Source organism: Miniopterus natalensis, chromosome 16 (genome assembly GCF_054644295.1).
Source record: "Miniopterus natalensis isolate mMinNat1 chromosome 16, mMinNat1.hap1, whole genome shotgun sequence".
Lineage (NCBI taxonomy): Eukaryota > Metazoa > Chordata > Mammalia > Chiroptera > Miniopteridae > Miniopterus > Miniopterus natalensis.
The window spans coordinates 3,195,613-3,221,878 of NC_142096.1; the positions used below are offsets into that span (position 1 = coordinate 3,195,613).

Genomic DNA, 26,266 nt, shown 5'->3' on the forward strand with positions numbered 1-26,266 from the left:
TAAACTCAGCCCCACGAACCCTCTCATCTGCGGGGTTACCCTATAGACGGGGCACTGAAGTCATTTTCCTTCCTCTCATGGGCTGTCGGGTGATTGCTGGTAACTCGGAATAACCTGGCTGCCCGTGATTCTGGATGTCCGGGCTCATGTTTGCTTTGCAGGGATGTGGAATCGGTCACCACAGGAGCTCAGCTCCTTCAGCCGTGGAAACACTGCTGAAGGATTTACGGGAAAAGGAGCCCAAGGAGCAGAAAGGTTTGGAGATTCAGGTCTCGGGAGGAATGAAGCAAATGGCTGTTTCTTAAATCGTCTCCCGTGAGTGGCGCAGGCTTACTTCCTATTGAGAGATAGAATAATTTGGATTCTTAAGACTTGGCTTTTAAAATAGCTTGTTATTTTACGTAGAGGCGTGAATGCTGATGTGAGCAAGTATAAGTTATTTAAAGCGATTTCGTTGAAGACCAGGCCAGAGCCCACAGGTGCTTTGGCGTCCCGCGGGCTCACGCGTGTGCCCAGCTGGGAGACGCAGGTGGCACAGCCCGAGCAGGGCCGGGCTGGAGAGCGGCTCCTGCCCAGCCCTCGGCCCCGGCTTGCTCCGCCCAGGGCCTGACTCCACCTCCTCAGTTCCCAGGGGCCGCAGGCAAACGGGAAGCAGAGCGTGGAAATGGGAACACACTGGAAACGGGAGTGGGATGCGTTTGCCCGGGCACCCCAAGCGAGCGCGGCCTCCCCTAGGCGACCGAGCCTGGAGCCCCGTTTCCCGCCTGCGTCAGCCAGGACCCCTGGACGATGGCATCTGTTAATGTGGGTGCGCCGGGTTGTCACATCCCTCACCAAGATCTGGATCGGTCCTTTGGGATTCTTTGTAAACATACACGCGCAGCAAAGGTAACCGTCGTGAAGAGCAAGCCCTCCCGGGAAACCGGCTGCACTGGGTTCACCACCTCTCCCTGTGCTGGACGCTGAGGACAGTGATGAAAACGGGGTGACCGTGGCTGAACTCAAGTCACAAGTGCAACAGCTGGGGGAGGGGGCGAGCAACACCAGGAAAGGCCCAGGCTTGGTCCCCCAAGGTTAGCCAAGGGGCTGGAGAGCCTCAGGTTGACATCATGGAACGCTGATGACAAGGCAGAGGCCGCTGTTCTTCATTAGCCAAATTTAAAGCTCTGAGGAGGACAGTTAACCACCAGCTGCATCTTCAGCCTCCCGTTTGGAACTAGCAGCCCCCCTGGCTAGCACCTGGAGCCCCAGGCTAGGAATCGTACCCCTTCTTGTCATAAGACTCTGCCATTTCTACGTCAAGAAATATTCCAAGTCTACTGAGTCTCCCCAGCGCCCAGTGGCCCTCTCTTGTGCACAGTGCGGCCATGTATCATCAGAGCTATGAGGGTCTTCCTAGTTCACTGGTGTATTCGGGGCCATTTTTCTCTTTAAAGAAGTTTATTGATTTTCTTGGGGGTGATATTGGTTAATAAAACTGCATAGGTTTCAGGTGTACAGCTTCTATAATACATCATCTATGTTTTACTGTGTTCACCACCCCAGGTCAACTCAAATATTGCCTCACCAAAGAGGCCCGCCTCCAACACCCTCATGGCCACAATCTAGTACTTCACCCTGTTGAAGTGCTTCATGGCTGAGATATTGTGATTTATCTTTATTGTTGAAAGTATTACAGATGTCCCTTTTCTTACCCCTTTGACCCCCTCCTCCCTACCTTTGCCTCCTCCCAGTGTTTTTGTTTTTAAATAAAATTTATCTTTTATCATGGTAAAATACACATGGCATAAAATTTGCCATCCTAACCATTTTTAAATGTACAGTTCAGTGGCTTTAAGTACATTGACTTAATTTGTGCAACCATCACGGCCATCCACCTCCAGGATTTTTATTTTGCAAAAATGAAACTCTGTACATGCCAAAGCATCACTTCTAAATCCCCCATCTCCTCGATGCCTTAGCACGATGACCTCAAGGCTAATCTGTGTTGCTGCAAGAAATGTATAAGCCAATACTCCTGACGAACATAGATGCAAAAAGTCCTCAACAAAATATTAGCAAACCAAGTCCAGCCATGCATCGAAAAGGATCATACACCACGATCAAGTGGCACCTATTCTTGGGAGGCAAAGTTGGTACAATACCCTCAAGCCAATTCGGGTGATGCGCCATATTCAGAACGAAGGGTAAAAAATCACGACTGTGTCAACAGATGCGCAAAAAGCAGTTTTGAAACAGTGAATGCCTCTCGACCTCTGGTGCTATCAGTTTCGTTTCACGTTCAACACAGTGCCTTGGGGCTGAGAGTTCTTGACTCACAGGCCACAGGCTGCAGGACACATTGGGCCACTCGCAGTGGAGCAGCCCCAGACTTGGAGGAAAAAGGCTTCCTTGCCTAGCAGCAGCGAGGCCCTTGGTACCCGCCGGCCATCAACACCCCGCCCCGTTCGGATCCCCTCTCCGATCCGCCTCAGATGGGTTGATTGACTTATTAAAGCTAAGCCTGGTCAAGTTCTAAGAAAGAAGGAAAACATTCACAGGCCTCCAAGCTCCCTAATCTCCTTACAGCTGGAAGGGGTCTTCCTTCGGCCTCGCCGACGGTTCCGTGGGGGCTCGCACACCAGGTACCCAGCCCTCGGCCTGCGCTCTGGGCGTGGGGGGCCCTGGGCAGATGCTCCTGGGCAGCAGCCTCGTTAACAGGGCAGCTGTGCACGCAGAAGGCCGCTTAAATTTCCTCCGTTTCCTCCACAGGCCCTTTTGGATTCCAGTCTTCAATTTCCCCCATCCCAGAGCCCTTTGAAAATTTTACAGTCAATTTTTTTAAAATTGAATTTAGAGGCCTTGGGAGATTCACCAATGCAGGTGCTAAAAGACAACCAATTCTAATGTGGCTGATATATTTTTAGGGCTGTACTGTAGCTGGGGGGAGGGAGGGGATAGCGGGGATTTTTAATCTCCCTGAGAGAAAGCTTAACTGCTAGAAGTTAAAGCCAGTTCTTCTCAGAGTGAAAATGTCTGTGTCCTCTCGGGGACCTGATTGCCCCAGGCTGCCTGGGGAGAGACAAGGTTATTTCAAGTACTGGGATACTTCCACACCTGTCCTTCCCAAGAAAATAAAACACTTCAGAACCTCCACAGCCTCCAAGCTGGCAGACAGTCCTTCGTGGCCCCTCCTGAAAATGCCTCCTCTAAGTGAGTTTTCATTTTCAGCTGGAATCACCCGGTTTCTCCAGCTTTGGTGATCAGATTAACGAAACCGCTGCCAAATCTACATTTGATTGCTTTGTTTCTCGGACGTGTTTTTAAGTTTAAGCAAAGGATCATAAGTACATCCAACGAACACAACCCAGGAGACACAATTTTTGCGAACATGTCTTGTGACCCCAAAAGCCTGTGAAATTCCCGAGGTCCCGAGGCCAAATATAACCTCTCAGTTTAGAGAAAATGTTCTCATATAAAAGGCAGGAAGAGTGTCAGTGGAATTGTGTCCACGGTACAAGTCAAAATCACCAGTGCGTGTGTGGTTTTAAAGGGCACGGCCGTCTGTAAGAGCACTTTGGAGAGATCTGCGCCGCATTTACAAAACAGATAAGGTGACACGGGCTTTTGTCCGACCACGGCCGTCTCAAAGGGACAGGGGCAGGCCGGTGAGTCAGGTTCTCCGGTTTAGCTCCACCGTCCCCCTGAGGCTGCGTGTTAGCGGCCCTGCTGGTGGCCGCTTTCCTTTCGCGGTGCCACGTTCATGGGCTCACGAGCATGTGAGGGTTACGGAGTTTAATGAGGCTGCGCCTCTCAGGTTCGGTTAACCCCCGACAGCCGCTCCAACCCTCGATGCTTTTACACAATGCAAGTTGGTTTCTTGCTCACGTCATAGCCCAACGGTCGTCGGCAGGACACTCTATTCAGGCTCTTCCCATGGGGAGCCTCGGAGACCCAAACACCTGCCCCGCAGTCAGGGGGCAGAGTAGAGAGGGTGAAGCAAGGGATCTTATTGCCTGGGCCTGGCAATGGGGCACATCACTACTGCCCACGTTTTATGGCCAGAGAGCAATCCCACAGCCACCCCACCCGTGACATAGGCTGGGACATGGGGCCCAGAGGAGAAGGCAAACAGCTGGTGACTAACTAGGCAGACTCTGCTATAAGGGGGGGAACCACCAAGGAATTGTTCTTAACTTCCCAAAACGACTTTAAAACTTTTGAATGCAGATACTCTCTTCAACTCTTTTCTTAAATATATCTTTATTGATTTCAGAGAGAGGAAGGGAGACGGAGAGAGAGAGAGAGAGAGAGAAACATTAATGATGAGAGTTATTGATCGGCTGCCTCCTGCACGCCCCCCACTGGGGATCGAGCCCGCAACCCGGGCCTGTGCCCTGACCGGGAATCGAACCGGGGACCTCCTGGTTCATAGGTCGACGCTCAACCGCTCAGCCACGCTGGCCGGGCTCGTCAACTCTTTTTTAAAGGATTCAGAAAGGAGAGAGATTTCTTTAAAAAGGAGATTCAGAGAATACCAAGAGTTAAAAAAAACAACACGTGGCAGAGAACAGGCACACAGGCCATGCACGCTGGGGCTGGTGGAGAAGATACCACGCCATCTGCATTTATTCCTTTGCATGTAAACGTTACCGAGTGACTTTGTGAGCATAAAAATAAAGCAAGCTGCAATAGTTTTAACTGGAACATCCCATTACATTTGAGGTGAGTCGGGAAACGGAGTAGAGGAAAAGGGTCTATTTTGGGCTCTGAGCACAGCTGAGGAGCCCTAGACGCCTGCCAGAGACACGCAGCTGCAAGAGCCTGGCACACCTGTCCGCCACCTGCACACCGGGCGCAGCACCTGCTGGTTTTCTTGTCGTGTTCCTGGCCCTCTACTCTGAAAGTTATAAGAAGCAGAACCAAATATGACAGCATTTTCAAAAGTGTCAAGTAGCCCTTGTATGATTCCGATAAAGGAAATATTCCAGGCAAGAAGAGCACCCGTCTGCATAAAGAAGCTTCATCCGGTTGGCCAGACTTCACTCTCATATACGTAAATGTGTATTATGAGCAGAAAATACGTCCGTCTGTCATCTAATCCTACTTATCGAGGGGCGATGGGTTTTGGGGGGTTAGAAACCACATCCAACCTAAATACTTCTGAAGCACATAACAGGGACAGTTGTCAGGAACGGTAAACACTGGTTTAAGGTGGTATTACCAAGCACTACTTTATAAGACCATTTAAAACAGTAACCCGGCAACCAGCTTGCTTTTGTCCAAATAAATTACACAGCCATAATTTGCACTCAGAATTTCCAAATAAGCTTCTTAAAAACAAAAGACACTTCCAAGTAAATATTTAAATGGGCACATACCTGGAAAATGTTCAGCAAGAACTTGCTCTAGAAAAGGGTTTGTCAGAATTTCTTTACCTAAGCAATTCAAAATGAGACAAAGATTATGATTACTCTAATTTTATAGACAAAGAGGCTCCAAACCCTTAAAAAGGAAAGAAATAAAAGCAAGTCAACTACATGACAAATAAATTAAGAAACAAACAAAAGGCGCCTACTCTTGGTGAGCTGGGAGAAGCGGAGCTTTAGTTCCCTCCTGCAGGTCCCTGGGCGGTTCACTCACTCACAGGTACTGAGCACCTCCCAGTATCTGCTCCTCCATCCGAAGGGCTTTTAAGGGGGGGGAGTTTAGGGGCGGCCCCAGAGGATCCCAATAAAATATTCATCAGCTTCCCAGGTGTGGCCCCTCAGGGTATTGTCTCCACTGATTGGTCAGCAGGGCGGGGGTCATTAGTCAGTGCAGCTGGCCCTGGTCAGCCACGGTGGCCCTTGTCTGGCGTTGCTGCTCTTCTGGGCCTGGAGCTGAAACACAGCTGAGGCCTGGATGTATGTGATGCCATCAAAACCCGCTTGTCCTGGGTCTTCATGGGTAAGGGCTACTCTCCGGCCCCTATGTTCGTTCCCCCTCTAAGGAGCCTAACCCGCAGGACTAGCAATGTACCTGGGGGAGGAAAGGCCGGGGGAGGGTTTGAACCTCATGACCTGCAACGCGAAAGGTCAGGGGTCTAAACCGAAGGACCAGGGATGGGCTAGTAGAGGAAGGGCACCCTGGGGGCCCGGGCCTTGTTCCCCCAGTTCCGTCTGTTGCTAGGCACCCGGGCTTTTCTGCGCCTGGCCTCTGGTCCTTGCTCTGCTCGGGTCTAAATGCCCAACACGCCTCCCTGCAGCTTTCTCTCCGGCCTTGGGTGCCTGTGAGAAAAGCTTTACAGCTGTGCCAGGCAGTGATACTCGAGCCAATTACAGAAGATGTGCTTCGTCGTCAAGAGCATGGTGCTCGAAGCAAGTCTGTCTCACAGGGCATAGGGCTAATTAGTGTTTATTAAGAGTTTAAAGATTTAAAAAAAGACCTGTCGGAGCAGGGTGGGGAGGTGGTAGTGTTTCTGTATCAGGTTCCTACTTCCCTTCTGGCATCCTGGCTCTCAGACAACTTTCTGCTACTATTAACCCAGTGGCTTCGGTACATCTGGAATCCCTGAACCTCTCTGGCTAGACACTCATTAGCACTATTTGAATAATAATAGTTCCTTTTAGAGTGCCTTCCCACCGCCAAGCACTGTGCTGGCTTCATTCACAGGCATTATCGCTTCAGATGAACATAACCCTGTGAGCTAAAGGTCAGAGTGGTTAAGTAACTTGTCTATGGTCACACAGCAAAAAAGTGGCATGTTTCCCCTGTCCAGGCTTTGTCTCCCCTTCCTATTTCACTGCCTTTAGAGATGGGACTGATAGCAAGGAACTCTGCCGTTTCCAAGCTTTTCCATATAGGTCAAAATCAATATCAATAGTCCCCAGCAGGCAAAGTTCTTTTGAAATCACTTAGACCCAAAATGGCAACATAAGGTTTAGTTAACCACTCACGGAAAATATCTCCATTGGCCAGCTGAGGGACGGTGAACTCGGGCTCGTTTCACTTTCTCCTCGAATGGGCCTTATTCAGGCCCTGCAAGACCTGCACGTTGATGGCTTCTTCAGTCGGTCAGCGGACAGAAGCACTACATGTTCCCAAGGCCTTCATTTAAATCTGAATCTTCTTTTGAGCTGCTAAAACTGTTCTCAGTGGGGACAACACTGAATTTCTCTGAGTTTCAGGTTCTTCGCTTTCTAATATCTATTTTGTTTTCATTCCAGAATTGTTGTAGGAATCAAGGAAGAAAATAAAGATGACAGTACTTTGAATATTGTACAATTTTCATTTCAAGTCACTGAGACAAAAAAATTGTAATACTATAAAGGTACTGATATATTAAAATTTTCTCTTGATAATCATTGAAATTGATTTTAAATGATATACTATATGCATGCAAAACACGCTTGAAATGAAACACCTTCAATAAAGGATTGAGGTTGGAAGAACTAATTTTTTATTTGATATGATATATTGATATGTATGCCGTTCCAAGACAGAGAATAAAGATTAATCTATACATGTCTGTTACCATCAGGTTTTCATCTGTGGTAATATATAATGGTCAGACAAGACTTCCCTCGCAAAAAAAAAAAAAAATGCAATGATGAATTGATTTGTGAATATACTGTTTTACATGCATTTGTGATGAAGGGGAGATAAGATTGTTCAGCTGTAGTGACCAATATATTTCTAAAGACAAAATTAACTACTGGTGAGACTCTCTCTGAAGAGCTGGGCAGCAACTTCAGCCTCTGTAGTAAGAAGTCTGCCAAATTTTCTCTCCCCTGATTCTCTACTCACAGTCATTTAATGAACTTCATAAAAGCTAATATCCCAATTTAGTGGTCCCCCCACCATGTTTCCCTGAGAAAACAGATCATACAATAAGATAAACATGCAGAAGGACTTAGGGCAAAGGTATATTCTGCATATAATTTTAATAAAAGCATTATTTTACTTTGTGAAGGAAAAACACACACACCTAGTAATAGCCTGAAAATATAACATAGAAAAATGTAAGGAAAGATCATGTGTCTCAAATCTATCAGAATTATGTTATTTCAAAACTCCCCATTTCCTTCCATCAGTTAAATTCAAGACAAGGTACAGAGCAATGCTGAGACGCTCAGAAGGCACCACTGAGCATTAGCGGAGAAGTTGTCTGCATCCAGAGGGTGTGACGAAATTTGTGCAAATGAAATGGACGTTGCGTGCGTTTGAGTCCATGGTAGTGATTTTGTTCGCTGAGTGGGAAGGAGCTGGGAGATGCCAGTCCCTTCGAGCACAGGTCAGAGATGTGCTTCAGTTTGAAACTGCCAAGGAGTAATTATGAAGTCCAAGAGGTATCCTGGGGATGGGCCACAGTTTCCAGTTCCCTCCTCACTCAAAGATTCTGATCTGCCCGAGAATGGTACTGAGGAGACCCAACAAAATGGGACAGTTGATAAACCACCGTTCTCATTCCCTCATCAGAACGCAGTCAGCGTCCGGTGAGATCCCGGAGCCCAGAGAAAGCTTCGGAGGAGAGGCCCCGACTCGTAAAAACAGAGCCATCCACCTCGTTGAGTGTGTGTGTGTGTACTTGATACATAACAAATACTGTACAATTGAATTTGTTAAATTATACTAGTTAAATTATATTATAAATATATTATATTATAATAAATATACTAGTTAAATTATATTAATGAAAGAACATCAGGTAACTCTACTTCATTGATCATTCTGTTTCAATGCAAATAGAAGAGATGGCAGCAAACTTAGTTACTTTTCTTGTTTCAAGGACACTGCCTTTTATAAAAATCCAACAACAGGCTTCACACGTCTTTTCCTTTCTGGCTCCCCACAACCACATAGCTGCCCCTACCACCAGGCCTGCCCTCTTCTATGTTTTCATTGCAGCCGGTACTTTTATAGCACTTGAGTTCATTGGAATTCTATAAATACTTATATAGTTAATTAATATTTATTTGTTCCACAGTCCTGAAAGCCCACGATAGTAGGAACTGAGTGAGTTTTATTTGTTCCTGTGACTGTAATGGGACTATCATGATTCTGGTATACAGCAGGTGCTCAGTAAATATGCATTGAATAAATAAATGAGTTTATTTAAACATTAATCACGTTTCAGCTCCCCACCATGAGGGATTCACAGATAAATTAGATAGGATTTCTAAGAAGCGATAAGACATGTATGTACACAAAGAATTACACAGCAAGGCAGAATGTCGTCAATATTATTGTAGACATATAAGGACCAAGGAAGAATTATTTGTGGAGAGGATGATTAATTCTGGTCTAATGAAGACAGACGATTTCATTCTATAAACACTCATTAGCTTGCGTAGAAACCTGTAGACAGTGTGTAAACCACCAACTTTTTGACGGCTGATGCAGAATAGGTTGTTTTACTTCTGGCATGTAGATCAGCGAGCGGAGCGCCAGGTTGAACATTTACTTTATGGTCCGAAAGGAGCAGCATGTACAGGGCGCCCAGCGGAGAGCGTGGCCCCGGCGGTTGGCCCCGGGGCCCACCCGAGGGTGCCCGCTAATCAGTGCCGAGCCGAAGCTCCCTGACCGCGGCTCGCCAATGTCCTCGCTCACGTTTCAACACCAACAATTACACCACTTCTTAGTCTGAAATGTAACTGAAAGATTTCACAGACAAACAAGAGCCAGTGCAGACGAAACAGTAAATCCACGCGTGGGCTGCTGGTGGAAAGAGGCGGATCCTTCACTGCGGGGCAGGGACCTGGGCAGGTGGCGCCCTGGGGACGCCGGCCAACGCGGGTCTGCGGCCCTGAGGTTACAGGTGAGGCGGTGATCGACGTTCTTGCCTAGAGTAGTAAAAAGCCAGAAACCGCCACAATCTAAAAAGCAGGCAACTGGTTAAAAGATGGAAACTCTGAAGCCATGGAAACCATGATTGAAGAAAATGTTTGCTCATTTTTAAAACGAAATGAAACCTCATGTGAAACCCTACGTTCCCTGCACCCCCTGCACCCCCTGAACCCCCTGCACCCCCTGCCCGAACACTCTCACCATCCCCAGCGACAGCCGAGGAGGAATGTTAACTGACGGGAGGGTTTTAAAAACTAGGCCCTGCAGGGAAGATGGGCACACTCTCCTCTTAACATGTGTAACTGAGGACAGCCGGTGCTCCTCCTTGACCGACGGGACTATCATCCATAGTCCGCTCGCTTCTGCCCGTCTACCGTTTGCAAGTTTTGAAAAAGCAAACATGCCTCGGCTTCGCCAGCGTGGAGGAGAGTTACCTTAAGTGACAAACGTAACCTATTCCTTTGGCTTTTCTACGGCCGGCGCCCCTGAGGCGATGCTCCCACACTGCCCAGGTGACCCTTTCGGCCAAGTGCTCCTGGCGGAGCTCAGAGGACCCCGTGGCCCACTGCGGCCGGTCCCCTTGAGCCGAGTCAGCGTCGTTCAGAAAGCTGGGCCAGCGCCACGCTCTAAGGGACGCGACAGTGGCCATGCCCCGTTTTGCTCCTACGTTAGGAAGGAAACGCACCCGCTGAGTCAGCTCCCTCAACAGAATTCGCTCCTACAAATATTTGGCTAAGCCGGTGCCACTTGAGCTTGCGCGTGCCAGACGGGGGGTCCTCTTTCCAGTACTGACTGTGGTGGTGCAGTGGGTTTCCCCCGGAATAAATAAGCGTTCTTTAAAGGGACGTCACCAACAAGCAGCCCTACAGTAAGTAGGCCTTCTTGGCGCGTGGCCCTCAGGGGAGCCTGGCAGGCTGCCCACGGCCACAGTCTTTATCCTTCGGCCACCACGGGGCAAGAACCGAGCGGGTCCGCTCCTCACTCACCCGAAAGCTCTCCCTGTGGTACACCGTGCCAGCCTCGGCCGGCCGTGGGGCACTGGGTTTGCAAGTCCGTCCCCTAATTCTGTCTAAACGTGTCCCCTTTCTGGGCTGCCTCTATAGTCCACTCTTATTTTCATTAATTCGATCCATAGTATTGCCAGAACTTTTAAAAGTTATTTTTGTATCATGCTGTGCATAGAAAACATATTTGCCTTGTGTAAGTAAAATTAGAATAAAGGAATGCTAGCAGATTTCGGTCGGGTGATGTTATCCACTGGGCCACTGCCCGGAAGGCCTCTTGTCCCCTCGTACAAGGACATGGAGTGGGGTTGTGGGAAAGGACAGCGAGGGTTGAGGAGCTCTAGTGTACAAATTTCTCCTAGACTCACCCAAAAATACTGACAGTGGACTAAAGGGAATAATTTTTTGACGATGTGATTTCACTGCCATTAAGTATCATGCCCGTGAGCCACCCAGCAACATCCCTCTTGCCTGCAGTGGCGTTTGTCTCCTACTTTGGGAATTGCTGTTTTAGGATGACGTGGTGACCATAGGTAGTGGGCCATCTGTGATCTCCTTGCCTATATCTCTCCCTCCCCATTTTAAAAGGACTCTACCGCCTCTCGGGGGCTTTGCTTTAGCTCACTCACTCTCATCTCTCAGCCTAATTCTCATGCACAACGGGGAAAAATGGAATTCGGCATCATGTCTCTCTCATATATTTTCTTGTGTGTCTTTGTGAGACTTTTAATATTTAGCTTTTCTTGAGACAAACTCTATATTCAAATTCAGCCAGGTGCTCCACTTTCCACCAAGCAGGGTATGTTTTTGAGGCACTAAATAAATAATAAGTAATGCCAAGTCTTACTTTACAATGTGCTGACAATTTAGTATCTGCCTGTGCACCAGATGATGTCATTGCTATGAGCTTTAGGATTTTTTTTTTTATTACAGCCATGCTAGCATTATTTTTAGCACAGCAGGTGTCAAAAAGGTTTATTTTGAAAGAAAGAAAACATAAAAATGAATTATTTATGTGAGTTAAATCAAAATGTACTTGATATAAATGTTTAATCAGTTTTTCACCAACTTCTTTCCATATGCTCTGCCCTGCTCAGGGTGCAGTTCTAATGGAATTACTAAATATATCTTAATAGCTCAGCAGACAGCATCATGCAATGGTACTTACACAGAGAATTATTTCAACTTATATTAAACAGGCCAAACAGCACGAATTCCGTAAAATGCTCACTGTTTTCATGGAAGATTGTCATTTAATCGCATAGAAAAGTTCAGCACTTGACACTTAAAATGTGCTGTGTTGACCATAAAGTTTCTCATTCCTTAATAAACATGAGATTAGAAAATAACTTTAATTTTGACTGTAATTGCAATTTTTTCCTGCTGTTATAAGAAATCAGCAGATTTGCTGTTATTCCAGGAATATAAATGATACAAAATTAAAATAAGGATTCCAAGAAAGACTACGTTGTGCCTAAGGGACACTTTTTATATTATGAAAGAAATTAAAACCTAAAGGCAAGACCAATATTTTGTAATCTATGCCAACTTCTTGACTGACTTTCAACTGGTTGCTTCTATAATTCTGTTCTTTGAATTACTTCTTTGAGTTCAGCGAAGTCCAATTCTTTATTTTTATTATGTGCCACTTTTTCGGCCAAATCAATGTCTGAAAAACACTCCTTACTACTTTTATATGCAAACACTTTGCACATCACAATTTTCCAATTTTCAGGACTATAATCTAAGAGGGAATGAATCGAGTAAAGGGCCCATGTCCAACTCAGAAACTCATTTCATCATAAGAGGGATCTCAAACGTCAGCTGAGCTAGTGTGACAATAATGATCGAAATTATAATGTTAGTCACCGCTTATTGAGGGCTTCCCACCTGCCAAAACCTATCCCACGTTCTCTACATTCGGTAGAAGATTTTCTCCACATAACCCTATGCGCTAGGCTCCAACCGTGGCCCTACTTTCCAAAACAATAGTAGGAACATTAAGAAATGTATAAATTTATATATAAAAATGGAAAACAAGAAGATATATTAGAAATAGCAGCTCAGTTAAATAAATTGGAGATGATTTGGGGTTGAGAGTCAACAGGTAACCTGTGGTGTGGGCACATACTCTCCGATCACTGCATCAACACGTGTGCATGTGTGGACTCCGCTCACCACACCTTAGCAAAAACGAAGCAGCAGCAGAGGCCATCAAGGGAAAGGCAACTAGAATGATTAAAGAGCTAGAAGCTGTCTGAAGGGAACAGACTAAAAAGACGACAGGCGTTCAGTAGGGAAAGCTAAAGGTAAAGCAGGAATATTTTTTAAATGATAAAATGGAAAATGTGGATTTGGGGGGGCAAAGAATTCTTTACCAAATTCTGGACTATTGGCAGGAGAAGGATCTCCTTGAAGTATGAAGAAAAAAAGTGTATTTAGAAAAAAAGCTGAAACAATTTTGGTGCTAATTTAACCAACAAATAAACATAAGCTACTATGTCTTATGAGAAAGCACCAAAGAGAAAGCAGACCAGTCGGAAGGGTTCAGGAGCATGGTCTGGCCCCCAGCGAGGCACATTTTGAGGAAGGTATAGGAATATTTCCCTAATTTGCTGCAGCTAACGCCTTGAAGCATCAACATTTCCTGCCTCACAGCCCTGACGCATCGCCCAACCCGAGAGACGTGGAACTAGATTGCACAGAGGGGGATCTACAGCAGGCAGAGGAAAACCGCTGGAGACAAGCCTTTGCTCCGTGGCTGTGCCCTGACAACGTCCTGCATGCCCGTGGGCATGTGCCCCGACTTCCCGCCAGCACAGGCAGGCAAGAGCCTCTCGGATCTGCGTTGAGAGGACAGGCCACGTGTGACTACAGTGGGTGCTATTAGTGGAATCAAAGGGAGCGTCTGGTTTCCTTCCAGGGGTGGGGAACGTCCAGCCCTTGGGCCATACACAGCCCTCGAAATATTTGATCTGGCCCTGCCAAGGCAACTACGGGCAGGACTCGAAATTCAATAAATCTAGGAGCTTTTTTCATAGCTAACTCTTAAGCTGATAATTTCATATGGCCCGCAAATGATGTTATAAATATCCAAATGGCCCTTGGCAGGCAAAAAGTTTCCCTACCCTGCCGCTGGACACGGCTTTCAGAGGGAACACCTGTTCCAATGTTCTCTGTGTCCTACTTGAGCCCCTTTCGTCTCTTCTCCACAGGCAAATACAGCAACAGCAGCAAGTGGGCGCTTATGATGGCAACAGCCGGAACCGCTGCGGGCGAACACGACGCCGAGGCCGTCCTCGGGCTGCTTCATCTTCCCACCGACCTCATGTGAAGAGGTTCTCCAGCTCTTGCCTGTTCGGTATTTATTCCCCTCTTCTGTGGCCAGCACCGCCATCAGGCCCAATGCTCTCCACCCCGTTTCCATGACCCCAAGTCCTCCTGGCTCCGTCGTGAGAATGGGCCCAGACATGGCTGGGCGATATTTCATTATTTTGGGCATGGCGACAGGGTCAGGGGCAGGCAAATGTTTCAAGTCAAGGGCAAAACAGCTTGTCAGGGAAGCTTTGGTGGAATCATTGGGGAACACAAACTACCGGGGTCACTATGTGTAGGGCTAATGTGAGCCTGGGAAAGCAGAGCTGAGAGGTTGGGAGAGAAAGCATGACAGGAGGGCACGCATGCACGTGTGTGCACACGTGTGCGGGGGGAGAGGGAGGGAGGAGTTTGCTGGTTGAGTGCCTGACTGTTAATAAATTTAAAAAACAAACAAACTATGAAGAATGTATTATCATTTTACAGATGAGAAAACCAAGCCTCAAGAAGATTAACTCAAGGGCTCACTCTTCCAGCTGGTAGTATCCGTGCCTTTAGAAATCTTAGTCCAACTTTTCTCAGGTCTTGATTTTCGATTTTTGTATCTGAATCTGTTCATTTCTTCTTAGTTTCACATGTAACTTTTTCTAATTACCCTTAATGAAGAGCTTTTGATTATCCAAGCAACAGGCTGAAACCATCGTCTCCACGTTATCTCGTGAGTCCATTGTCCCGACTCACGCAGGCAAACATCCGCCTGGAAGACGGTTTTCACTCACAGTTTCTCCTCCCGGCTTGAAGAACATTTTTAAAAGAGATGTGAATATTTATAGGCATTATTACTACTGCATTTAGAAGCTTTTAAACCAAATTACAGATTCATGTAAAGGTTATAAATTAGAAGCTTTACAGAAAATGTCTAAATATTTATGAATTTAGCTACATTTAGGAATAAATTAGCAAATTTTACATTTACTTTTTTTTCCACATTCATGAGAAAATATGAGTTTTCTAATAACCGATCAAAATGAGTCAGCACTCGGAAAGCACCCACTCCAAGTGGAAATGTCTTCGTTTCCTCTGGGCATCTCCCTACCCCCGTGTCTCTGTCTCCTCAACTCTCCCCTTTCTTTCCTCTGCTCCTTTATCCAGTAAAAATAAAATATGAAAAATTCACCGAGGACATATCAGTGCTGCTGACAATCCCTGGTATTTGTAATCTGTCACCCATATTATCTCTTTATTTTTAGTTTTCTACTCAGTCCTCCATCAACCATCATCATCCAGGAAAGAAATATACACTCAGAAGTTTTTAAACTATTATGATTTAATCATTTAAGTTATGCTGTGGTCCAACTGAACATAGTTGGCGTAGGTTCAGGCAAAGCTACTATTTCTTGTTGACCACATCCCTGGGGAGCGAGGAAAATAGGAATTCCAGGGTTTTTCTGCTTCATCACACCTCACCCTGGGACTAAGGAAGACAAGAGACCATCTCAACCGCCGGTGCCTCAGGTTACTCTACCCCTCGGCCGTTTGCCATCTCGCTGCCCTGCGACACTGAGAGCCACGGTGGCGATGGTCAGCCAGCACCCAGGCCACATGCTGAACGGTCAGCTCACACCCATCGGCTGCCTCCCGCACGCCCCCCACTGGGGACCGAGCCTGCAACCCGGGCATGTGCCCTGACCGGGAATCGTACCGTGACCTCCAGGTTCATGGGTCAATGCTCAACCACTGAACCACACCAGTCCGGATAAATGTCTTTGTTTTAAGCCACCTGGTTTGTGGCAATTTGTTATGGCAGTCTTGGGAAATTAATAAAAGCTGAAACTTAAACCCAGGACCGCCTGGCTCTTAGGACTTCATTTATGCTTTAACTAAAATACCATATTAAATGAAAACTACTGGAAAACTGGACTTTCGAGGAATACAGATCAGAGAATTGATTATTCAGTGACATCATCATAGAAACTTTACAAAAGTAACACCCATCCTGAGGCACACTGGTCCCAGGGAGAAACATAGAGGAGCCTTCCAGGCACAACAATACAAAGAAAGCAACCAAGGGTTTTCCCAAGTTTCTCAGTCAATGTAGCTACTTATTACTTAAGACGTGTGTGCGTTGGTCATGGGTAAACAGGTCTAAATAGACCCAGGGATGCTTAACTAGTTAATTAATATCAGAACATTGTATGAGTTTAAGTATCCCCTAACATTTTGGTTAGCTTTTCAAAGTTCTGAGTGTAAACACTTAGAAGAGGGTTTGACGGGTCTTAAGTGATTCCTAAATTAGACACCTCATGTGCTATTGAAATCCTTGTAGCCAGCGAGCACTGTTCTCATTTTCGAAAATGAGAAAGCGGGGCAGGGCTACCTCTAGCCTATGGAGCACCTTTGTGCAAATTACAAATGCGTGTGCCAAGCCAGATGGCCGAGCCACGCAACAAAGGGCCCAGCGCAGCTCCACGCTGTCCCCTGGCTGTGTCTATAAGCTTTTATGCAGAGCAGGAGGCGCACAGCTGCCTTCAGTGGTCCCGCAGCTACAGCCCAAAGAAGCTGGGAACAGTGCTCAGGTCCGAACCTCGGTATGTGCTTACACTTCGGTTTGCACCCGCTTTTCTCTGACTCCAGATTCTGTATTTTCACTATTACATGACTACATCTTCCAGTTACTTCAGATTGTGCTACAAAAAGGTATCTAAACTGATCAATGGAAGTGACAATTGCAGTTAACATGCGGGGGCAGGACAAGCAAGTAACCCTCCTGAAGAACGGCTCCAAGAGACAGACTCACCCTCTCCAGGTGGGCAAGACCAGCTGTTTCATTTGCAGGGCCCTGTGCAAAATATAAATGTAAAACTCTTGTTAAAAAATCATTAAGAATTTCAATAAGGTAACAGCGGAGCATTAAATTAAACGCAGTCCTTCTAAGTGGGGGCCTGTGGGACTGGTCAGGTGGTACACCAGTGAGGCCGGCCCCACACATGGGCCATGCAAAGCCAAACACCTACTTTGATTGCAGGGTAGCAACCAAAGGAACCTTGGCAGAAAAGATCTCTTGCTTAGGTCGGCACATTCTGCTCTTTAGCTTCTTGTGCTCAAGCGGGTTCTGGCAGCACTAATAAGAAATTGGGTCAAGTTATACTTTCCCGCCCACCCCGCGTGGCTCAGTGGTTGAGCATTGACCGATGAACCAGGAGGTCACTGTTGGATTCCGGGTGAGGGCACAGGCCAGGGTTTCAGGCTTCATCTCCAGTAGGGGGCGTGCAGGAGGCAGCCGGTCAATGACTCTCTCATCATTGATGTTTCTCTCTCTCTCCCTCTCCCTTTCTCTCTCTGAGATCAATAAAAAATATTAAAAAAAGAAGCAGCAGGAAGACTCTTGAACGGCTCCTCTCTCTGTTCTTAACACACGTAGGCTACTGCATTTTGATGGGTGGCTCTCTGCATGACCTCAGGGTAAGGGACTAGAAATTCAAATGCTTCATCCCAGGTGTGTTTATTGTAAGTGGTCTTTTAGTGAAATGGGTGAGAACGTCAATTGATTTGCTCCAAGCTGATAGAAATATACATATAATGGAGGGTCGTGGAATGGAGAGGGGGACATCAAGTTCCCCTGCCCGGGGGTCCGGGTCTCTGTCTGAATATGCCTCGAGGCCTCAGCACCGCCGCCCTTCTGGTTTCTGTGAGACACCAGCTATACCCAAACTGCCTCTTAGGTCAGTGTTTTCCAAAATGCGTTGCCCCTGGAGACTACATCGGAAGACACTAAAGGGCAATGCATAAAAATAAGTCAACGCTTCGCACTCAACAGCGTTTTACTACAGGTGTTTCCGAGCTTTGACGGGCTGGCCTGCTGGGGCGAGGCGAGGGGCGCGACCTCGCAGGGCAGCTCGTGGTGCTGGGCTCCATCCGCCGAACGCCCTTGACGAAGCCGCCTTCGTGGGCAGCTGCAGCGCAGGGGGCAGGCCGGGGGGCTGCCGGCTCCGTAGGTCCGGCCACACTTGGTAAGAGCTTGCTCCCCTGGGAAGTGCCAGCGTGGCCTTTCTTCCCTCGTTGCTCCCCTCCCCGAGTCCCAGGTGGAGGTCGCTGCACCTGTTCTCAGTGCCCTGGCATCCGGTGCTCAGTTCTCACCCGGGGAGCAGAATCCGGGTGTGAGGACTGGAAAACACCCTCAGCTAATCTGAGCTGCGTGGCAAACACTGGTGCGGGGCCCCTTTTGCAGTTCGTGCAGAGTGCATGCTCAGAGATCCGTCTAACGCTTGCAATGAGGCTCCGCACGGAACCTGCCGTCCCGCCAGGGCTGGCAACGGGCCTGGCCCTTCTTGTGAGACTCAAGGCGAGCGGCTGTGCTCGCTGAGAAGGCGGCTGCTGTGCTCTTCCCGACTGTACGTGCGCCCACAGGGCAGAGGGGACCTGCAGTTTGACAGAGAAACATTCGGTTTGCCCCAGGAGCCACTGAGTTTCCTGTTTCACTACATCTGAAAAAGCCACCAGGCTGTAAGGCCGCTGTCGGTGAGAAGGCATCAGCCCAGCCCATGGAGCCTGGAGCCCTGAGGCGGGGCCGGGTCTGTGGGAAGGGGCCTGCTCATCGCACAGACGCCCACGTTCCACGCAGGACAGGAGCGAGGTGCAGAAACACCAGTGGACTCCGCTGGGACTGATCTCTCTTGGCAAGTGTGTGTGTGTATTCATAGAAAGGGAAACTGAAATCACAACCGCGTGTTTACTCATAGCTGGGCTAGGATAGAGGAATGATCAGAGAAATCCAGTACCTGTTTCAAACTGATTTTTCTCTCTTGGCCTGAATCAAAAATCATTTTATAGCTTGTCTACCCGATTAGCTCCCACTCCTTAATCCTTTCGAGGGTAAACAGCAAGCAATCAAGCAGGTTTTATACAAGAAACATTTTATTATTTAACAGACCCAGGATTTTTACTCGTATTGGGGGTTTTTTCTTTCTTTCTTTGTTTTTCTGTGATATGACAGGGAGTACATTTGAAATTCTTTTTTTGTTTTTTTAATATGTTTTTATTGATTTCAGAGAGAGGAACATCTATGGACTGCCTCCCGCATGCCCCCTACTGGGGATCGAGCCCGCAACCCGGGCATGTGCCCCGACGGGGAATCGAACCGCGACCTCCTGGTTCATGGGTCGACGCTCAACCTCTGAGCCACGCTGGCCGGGCTAGTGTTGTTTTCTTGACCACTGAGAGCCACACTTCTGGTGGTTCCTGAGCAGCGGACATCGACTGCGGTGAACTTTAACAACCTGCTGCTATGGCCGCTGTGGAAAACCCTACAGCAAGTCAACGTTCGGTGCTAACAGATGCACATTTCTTGCTGCACCCTGTTCTTTATTTAGTCACTGCCCAGGTAGAGCGGGCCTATCTCTACAAGAATCCGACAGACCCACGAACACAAGGGAACTTGACGGACAAGGGCCTCTTCCGCAGTTCACCTCCGAGTACGCACCCCTTGCTTGTCTTTTCACTTCGCACCGTGCAGATCAACTTGTTCTCTAAAGCGCCTCCTCTCAGTAGGTCGCAGACCTGCGTCCCTCCGGACCTTGTCTCAGCCATGCTCGGTAGCAGCCGCGGCCCCAGCTGGCGGGGGGAGCAAGTTGCAGTGAGCACACTGTTTGTGAGCCCAGCAGATGCGGGAGGCTTGGTGCAGGGATCTGGGTGCACCTGTTGGTTTGTCACCATCTGTTAGCCAAAATGTTAAAGAGCCACACCCTTGGATGGCCAGCTGAGGACTTAATCTCTTCCCCCACAGGCCTCCTAGGACAGGCTGCTGATCACATCTTACAAAAGGAGAGGCAACTACAAAGAGGAAACTGTCTGAACCACTCCTGGGGAAACTTAATCTTTTGTCATTGCTGGGGCTTATTAGGCTAGCAAGGAAGGGCTTTTAAAATAAATCTAGATGGTTATTACTGGATAAGAAATCTTGCTATAGACTCAATTTTCTTATTTTTTTTTTTTAAAGAAGATACTGCTTTAACATGGATACTAATATTGAGCAAATTAAGTGGTGGTAGTCTTTTGGATGATTACCTAGTGAGGTAACACTCTTACAAGACAGCTAACATTTGCCTTTGTGGGAGATAGAACTGGAATCTCAGGAGCAAAAGGCTTGGGAAACCAGCCCAGGAGAAACAAAATCTAGAAGTTCAGGCGCTGGAGTCTGGGAGATCAGAGAAACATTCCTCTAAGTGAAAACAGAAACTCGTGTGACCTCTATCGAATCCTGGGGCAGGCTCCACCCATCTGTGCCTCTCTCCCACCGCCTAGGTCTGCACCGCACAGAACACAGCGTCTCACGTTCCAGGAGGGTCAAGGACCACACAACTGAACAACATTTAACCAGCAGACAGAATTTCAGGGCCAGGTGTCACTCCCATTCAGCTGAATATCAGATAAGCATTTTTAAAAAGCAGTGTGAGGTGGCAAAGATCTTTTATTAAATGACTGGCCTACATCTTATCAAAGTTAAATTCAACTAGAACATGCATCCAGCAAGATTCTTGAGTCCATACCCAGGATACCTCAGAGCAAATGTTAGCATGCAATCTAACATTAGGGAGCAAGAAATTGGTTTCCATCAGAAGTTGTAAAATAAGGTTTCCTTTGTAATTTAAGATTTTAAATAATCGTAAGCTAGAGAAATGACTTCATCTAGCCATCAAGTTTGGCTTTTTTTTTTTTTTTTGGTGGTAGGGGGGAGACAACCTAAAAATATTGTGACCAATCTCTTGTATGGCCCCGTACCTTTCATGTGGATTCTCTATCCTGTTTTTCTCTTACCAAACTATCATTCAAACTAATCCTTAAGGAATCTTGAGTAGAATTAACACCTTTAGACCAATCCCATTAGTATGCTGTTAAATGAAAGGGCTCATTTCTGCCCTCCAGCGAGATGGGGACAATCATCTTGAGACAAACCATCCTGAGGCAGTAGGCAATCACTTAAAAACCCTAAAAGCACCGACATATGGCACGCTGCGCAGCATGAAAGTGTTTAGAAGGTGCAGGTCTCCGCCCTTCACCGTACATGCCCACTTTTAAAGCCAGCGCAGCGTCACCTGGCACACGCCGAAACGCCGAAACGGAAACGACTGGCCATATTGGCATTTTCAAAGCAATAGCTAACGGCTCGCACATGTGCTGTTCACAGGTCCGCAGCCTGTAAACAGTCACCAGCCACGACTTCGCAAAGGTGAATGACGGCTTGAAAAATTCCAAGTCCCCAGAACTCCTGGGATTTCCGCCTCTTCATTCATCCCTTCTTCTCGCCCACCCCAACTCTAATCATAGGCGCGGCAGATCCTCCTCTCCTCCCGTGTCGCCACCGCCCCCCCACGGCACACTTCCTGCTGTTGAGACCAGCTGGCGTGTATTAGTCATGCTAAAGCACCGCATGTAACACAGCAAAATACCAGGGAGCCCAGTGTCATGGGAAAGGAAAATCTACCTGGGGAAAGAAGACAGAGCTCGAGCTTCAGGGGCCTGCCCCCCCCCGGGTCGTTAATGTGTGTCTTATTCATATCATTAAGGGCGTTCCGGGGGTTGGTGCCGGCGAGCACGGCGCATTAGGAAAGCGCGCGGGTGCCGTGGCCCGGCCTGTGCCCTGGGGCCGCCTTCCACCCTTTTTGTTCCCGTGCAGATTCCCTAAACGTTAAAGGATTTTGATTTACATACATAAGGGAGTGAGACACTGTTGTCAAACCGGGAACAAACTGGTGCGTCCTAAAGAGAGTCATTCCGTGTCCAGGACGTAGCGGGACCGCGGGACACGGCTTTGGGGGTTAGAGAGGAAACGGTGATGGTTGTGTAGCCGACTCTCCAGCCTCTGTGCGCTTCCATCCTGCGAGAGCCAGGCAGAAATGCCGTCCCCAATTCGGGGGCCGGAGAGTCTGCATCCCTGACCAGCTCCCACGGGATGCTGATGCCGCTGGTCCCTGGACCACATTTCGATGAGCAATGTCATACAGAAAAGGCAACTTTTAGGACAGGTCAAGGATACAGCCTTTTAGAACCACTGAGAATTAACATTAATCAAAAACTGATATGAATGGTCTGGAAAATACCTAGACCTAGATGATGGTGCAGGTAAAAGGCTATTCCAGGATCTCTGAGAATATTTTGGTGGGCCTAGGAGTAAGATCTAGGAAACAGGCATAGCAAGAGACAAAGAAGATGCTTAGGTTAACTTTTAATTTTTTAAATTTTTTTATTCTTAAAAGTCTGGACGTATCTGGAAGCCCTCAACATTCTCTTGAGGAGGTATATATTGGTATCTCAGGGCCAGGGGGGCAGGGGCATTGTCTTGTTTGTGTTTTAATTGGAGAAGCAGAGATATAAAGAGATTTTTCACTTAAAAATCAAAAGACAGTTTAAAAAAATAGAATTGGAATTAGATTTATGGTTTAGTAGCAGCATCCATAGTAAAATCCTGGGAGATGGTTCACGAAGCTATGGTATTGTAAAACATTAGTTTTTCACTGCTCCTTGAAATAATGTACATCTGGTATTTTCTCTATCATTTTCCTTAAGTCAATAATTATGGTAGCTTGAAAATACTTGGCAATTACACAATTATTTTATAACAATAAAAATTTCAAAAGAGGAAACAATTTTAAAATGTTAGTGGGCCCTCACCTTCGTGATGTTAAGACTGAGAACTTTGACTCCCTGGGTTAAAATTAAACACGTTTTGAAAATTAAAAAAAAAGAAAACAGTCAAACATTTTGTTTTTATTTCTTCAATTGCCTTATGAGGTTGCATTAGTCGCCTCCGGCTGCAGTAACAAATTACTATCAACTTGGTGGCTTACAACATGGAAACTGATGCTCTCGCAGTTTGGGCGCCAGAGCCTGCAGGGTCCTAGGAAGGGCCCCTTCTCTGCCTCTCCCCAGCCTCCGGTGCTCGCTGGCAACCCTGGGTGCCCCTCGGTCTACAGAAAAGCAACCCAGTCTCTCACTCCATTGCCACACGGCGTCCTCTGGGTGTCTCTTCTCTGTACCTGTCTCCTCCTCTTATAAGGACACCGGTTATGCGGGGTTAGGGCCCACGTTAAACCAGTGCGGCCTCATTTTAACTTGATGACGTCTGCAAACATCCTATCACCGAGTAAAAGCACATCCACAGAAATGGGGATTCGGACTCTAGCCTATCTTTTTAGGGTCCACGATTTGACCCATAACACATATTACGGCCTAGACTCTGTGCTTTGAGTACAACTTCCAAGATTTTTTTTAATCTTACCATCTTGAGTTTCTTTCTTTCTTTCTAAATAAAGCAAGGGTGACAGTCCATTGTGATGCTCCAGTGTTACGATTACGAAGGGGAAAAAACAAAAAAATTTTCACTTTTTAATGTAACAAAATATTAACTGATCACACAGGCAGTAAGTATTAGGAATCTTTGCTTTGTTTCGAACTAACGCGATTTCATGTGCATCAGACCCACTTGTGTCTCCTTTTGATTGTAACGTATAAAATAAAGCGCAAAACTGCCTTCTCTGGAGCATTATCTCAATCCATTGAGATTTTGCTTCCCAGCAGCGTGGCTCAAATAAACCCACAAAAATTCTCTATAGGTTTGAATGTTTCCTACGTTGACAGATGAAAGAAATTTTAATAAACATTTATTATGGGTAACCTTTTTTTGACTCTAAAGCCTACAAAATAAACAGCCACAAATGATAAGTAATTGGTATTCTAGGTTCATCTTCGAGTCCCCCCGCCTGTGAGCCTGACACCTCACCCCACAGGGCCCACGATGTCCGCTAATGTCCTGCGCGCAGCTTGCTCGGCTATGACACATTAACTCAGGTCCTTCGCACACAAGCTGACCCAGGGTTTCTGGGAGGCAGGATGGGGAAATTTGATATGAAAATATTTCTGACTTAATATTCTCCTAGAATCCTTTTCACACCCGCTTCCCCTTGCCCAACCAACCGCACACAAGCAAAAATATTCAAAGGAGCATCCTTGCGGTTAAGATTCAGAAACTCATCGCGAACTTCAAGCTAGCAAATGTCAGCAGTTCCATGTTAGTTTTCCTCATGTTCTCAGAAACCGAGGCGATGGGCTCCTGCCACATTCAAACCCTCCCCTGTTTGCTTCAGTCCCTAATAATATCCTGGCCGCGTACCTTCATCTATATTCATGAGTGCGCAGATGCAGCCAAATTAGTGGCGGCAAAGCACATTTTACAGTGTAGAAAATACAATCTGGCTTCCTTTAAACATTTTTTTGACAAAAAAAAAGTTTTATTAAAAGAAAAAAAAAGAAAACCAGACATTGAAATTCACCGCCACCCGTCAGAGGAGCCTGTAACAAGCACAGCTGGCTTGCTGATGAGTGACAAATCTAAAGTCAGAGAGAAACTTCCCGATCATCTGAGCCCTTGCCACCCGATTAGCAGAAGAGAAGCGGGGCAGATGGAGGGAGACGCAGCCGCTCGGAGCGAACAGATGGCCACTACGAACTTGATATATGAAATTAATAACACTTTCTCAAATACAATTAGTAGCACGAATACATTACCTGAATTCTCATAACTGTGAGCAAGCTGACATTCAGTGAGGTTTTTCAGATTAACAGTTGATGTGGCATTGATATTTGGAAGGAAATAAAAATATATAGCAATAAGAGAAACCTCTTGCTTTTTGGTACCATTGATCAGGATGCTGTACTATATAAAAGGAGTCCTGCCATTCAAAGAAACTCCATATTTAAATTTCACTAATTAATTTTTTTAATGTAGCCATTTGGACCTCATAATGTCTGAGATACTTCAGAGCCTTGCAGCAGCTATTGGCCTAGATGAATTATTCTTTAGAAAGAAAGAAACCATTATACATCTCCCTACAGATGAACTCGGGGGGAAAGCAAACAAAAAGAGACAGGGCAGTAAACACGTTCAAGGTACGCAAATCGAGAGGCTAGATTTTGTGTTTTTCAAATCTACTGACGGTACAGTAATTCTAGGAAAGTCATTAAACGTCCTCCGTTTGAAGGCCCGGTCCCCAGAATGGGCAAAATGCCTATGCTATAGGTAATCAAAGCTTTCAGAAACGGCCTCGGTTCACAATCCGTGAGAAGGACCCTCCAGATTATGCTGACCAGCCCCCTGGGAAGCCAGGCCCGCCATGAGCCATGAGCAGGGTGAGGCGAGTCCAGAAGGCAGGAGTTTCTGAGGCTCCTGAGCAGCCCTGGCCCCCGCCACACACACTTATCCTCGGCGTCGGGAGGAGCGTCTCACAAGTCCCGGGAGGCGGAGTGACAGTCCCGCTGCAGCGCGGGGACGGCTGCTCCCGCAGCTGGTGGCTGAGCGACTGGCGGAGCGGAAAGGTGGGGACACCTCTTACTTGAAAGGGTTAACTGTGGGTATCCGGGAAACACAGAAACCACCAGAAGGCCGCTCGGCGGGAAGGGCCACACCCTCCCGTTTGTAAGGACAAGAACAGAGACCCAAGACATCGAGACAGGTGTCCGTCACCCAAACCATCCCAAGGTGTAGCCGGGAAGGTCCAGGGACGGCGTGAACTCGGAGCACTGGACCGGGCAGCCAGTGGCATTATTTTTACGTAATATCTGAATTTGATTTTGTCGATGTAAGAAACTTTCAAAACTGGAGAGAATTTTTATGAGTTTGTTTGAGCCAAATTGATGACAACTGCCGGGAAGCAACTGCCGGGTTGAGAAAATGCTCCAGAAAAAGGCAGTTTTGGCACCTTAGTTTATGCATCACAGTCAAAGCGTGGCCGGCGGAAATGGTGTCTTTCAGAGTCTCGAGGAAACTTCCGAGAGACCCACGAGTGGGAGGTCGAGGTTTCGTGGTAAGATTTCTTTGGGCGGAAATAGAAAGCTGCCCCAGGTTAGCGATATGTCCTCTCCTCCGTCCTGCTGCAGAGAAAGTCCAGCCTGGTCTTCAGCAGGCCCCCGGACAGGGCCAGTGTCCAGGCCTTTTGCGCCACTGGTTCAGCCCACGTCCCTGCCCTGACCCCGCTGGCTTAGTCTGTTCCCAGCTGCGGTCCTGCGGGCGCGGTGCCCGGCCCACGTTTGGAGTCCTTGTGGTCGCTGGGACCCAGGTGGCTGTTAGGGGCCCGTGGTTGCTGTGGAGA

At 47.2% G+C, this 26,266-nt stretch overlaps 1 long non-coding RNA gene across 1 annotated transcript in view; it reads right to left on the reverse strand.

The window, feature by feature from the left end:
• Window positions 1–5,061: 5,061 nt before the first annotated feature.
• LOC107534138 (uncharacterized) overlaps window positions 5,062–26,266 on the reverse strand; it is a 65,827-nt gene continuing 44,622 nt past the window's right edge. The window contains exons 4-5 of the long non-coding RNA XR_001602937.2: window positions 6,918–7,167; window positions 5,062–5,417 (exon numbers count right to left, since the gene is read on the reverse strand). This is a non-coding gene — a long non-coding RNA (uncharacterized LOC107534138). The remainder of the gene's footprint in view (window positions 5,418–6,917; window positions 7,168–26,266) is intronic.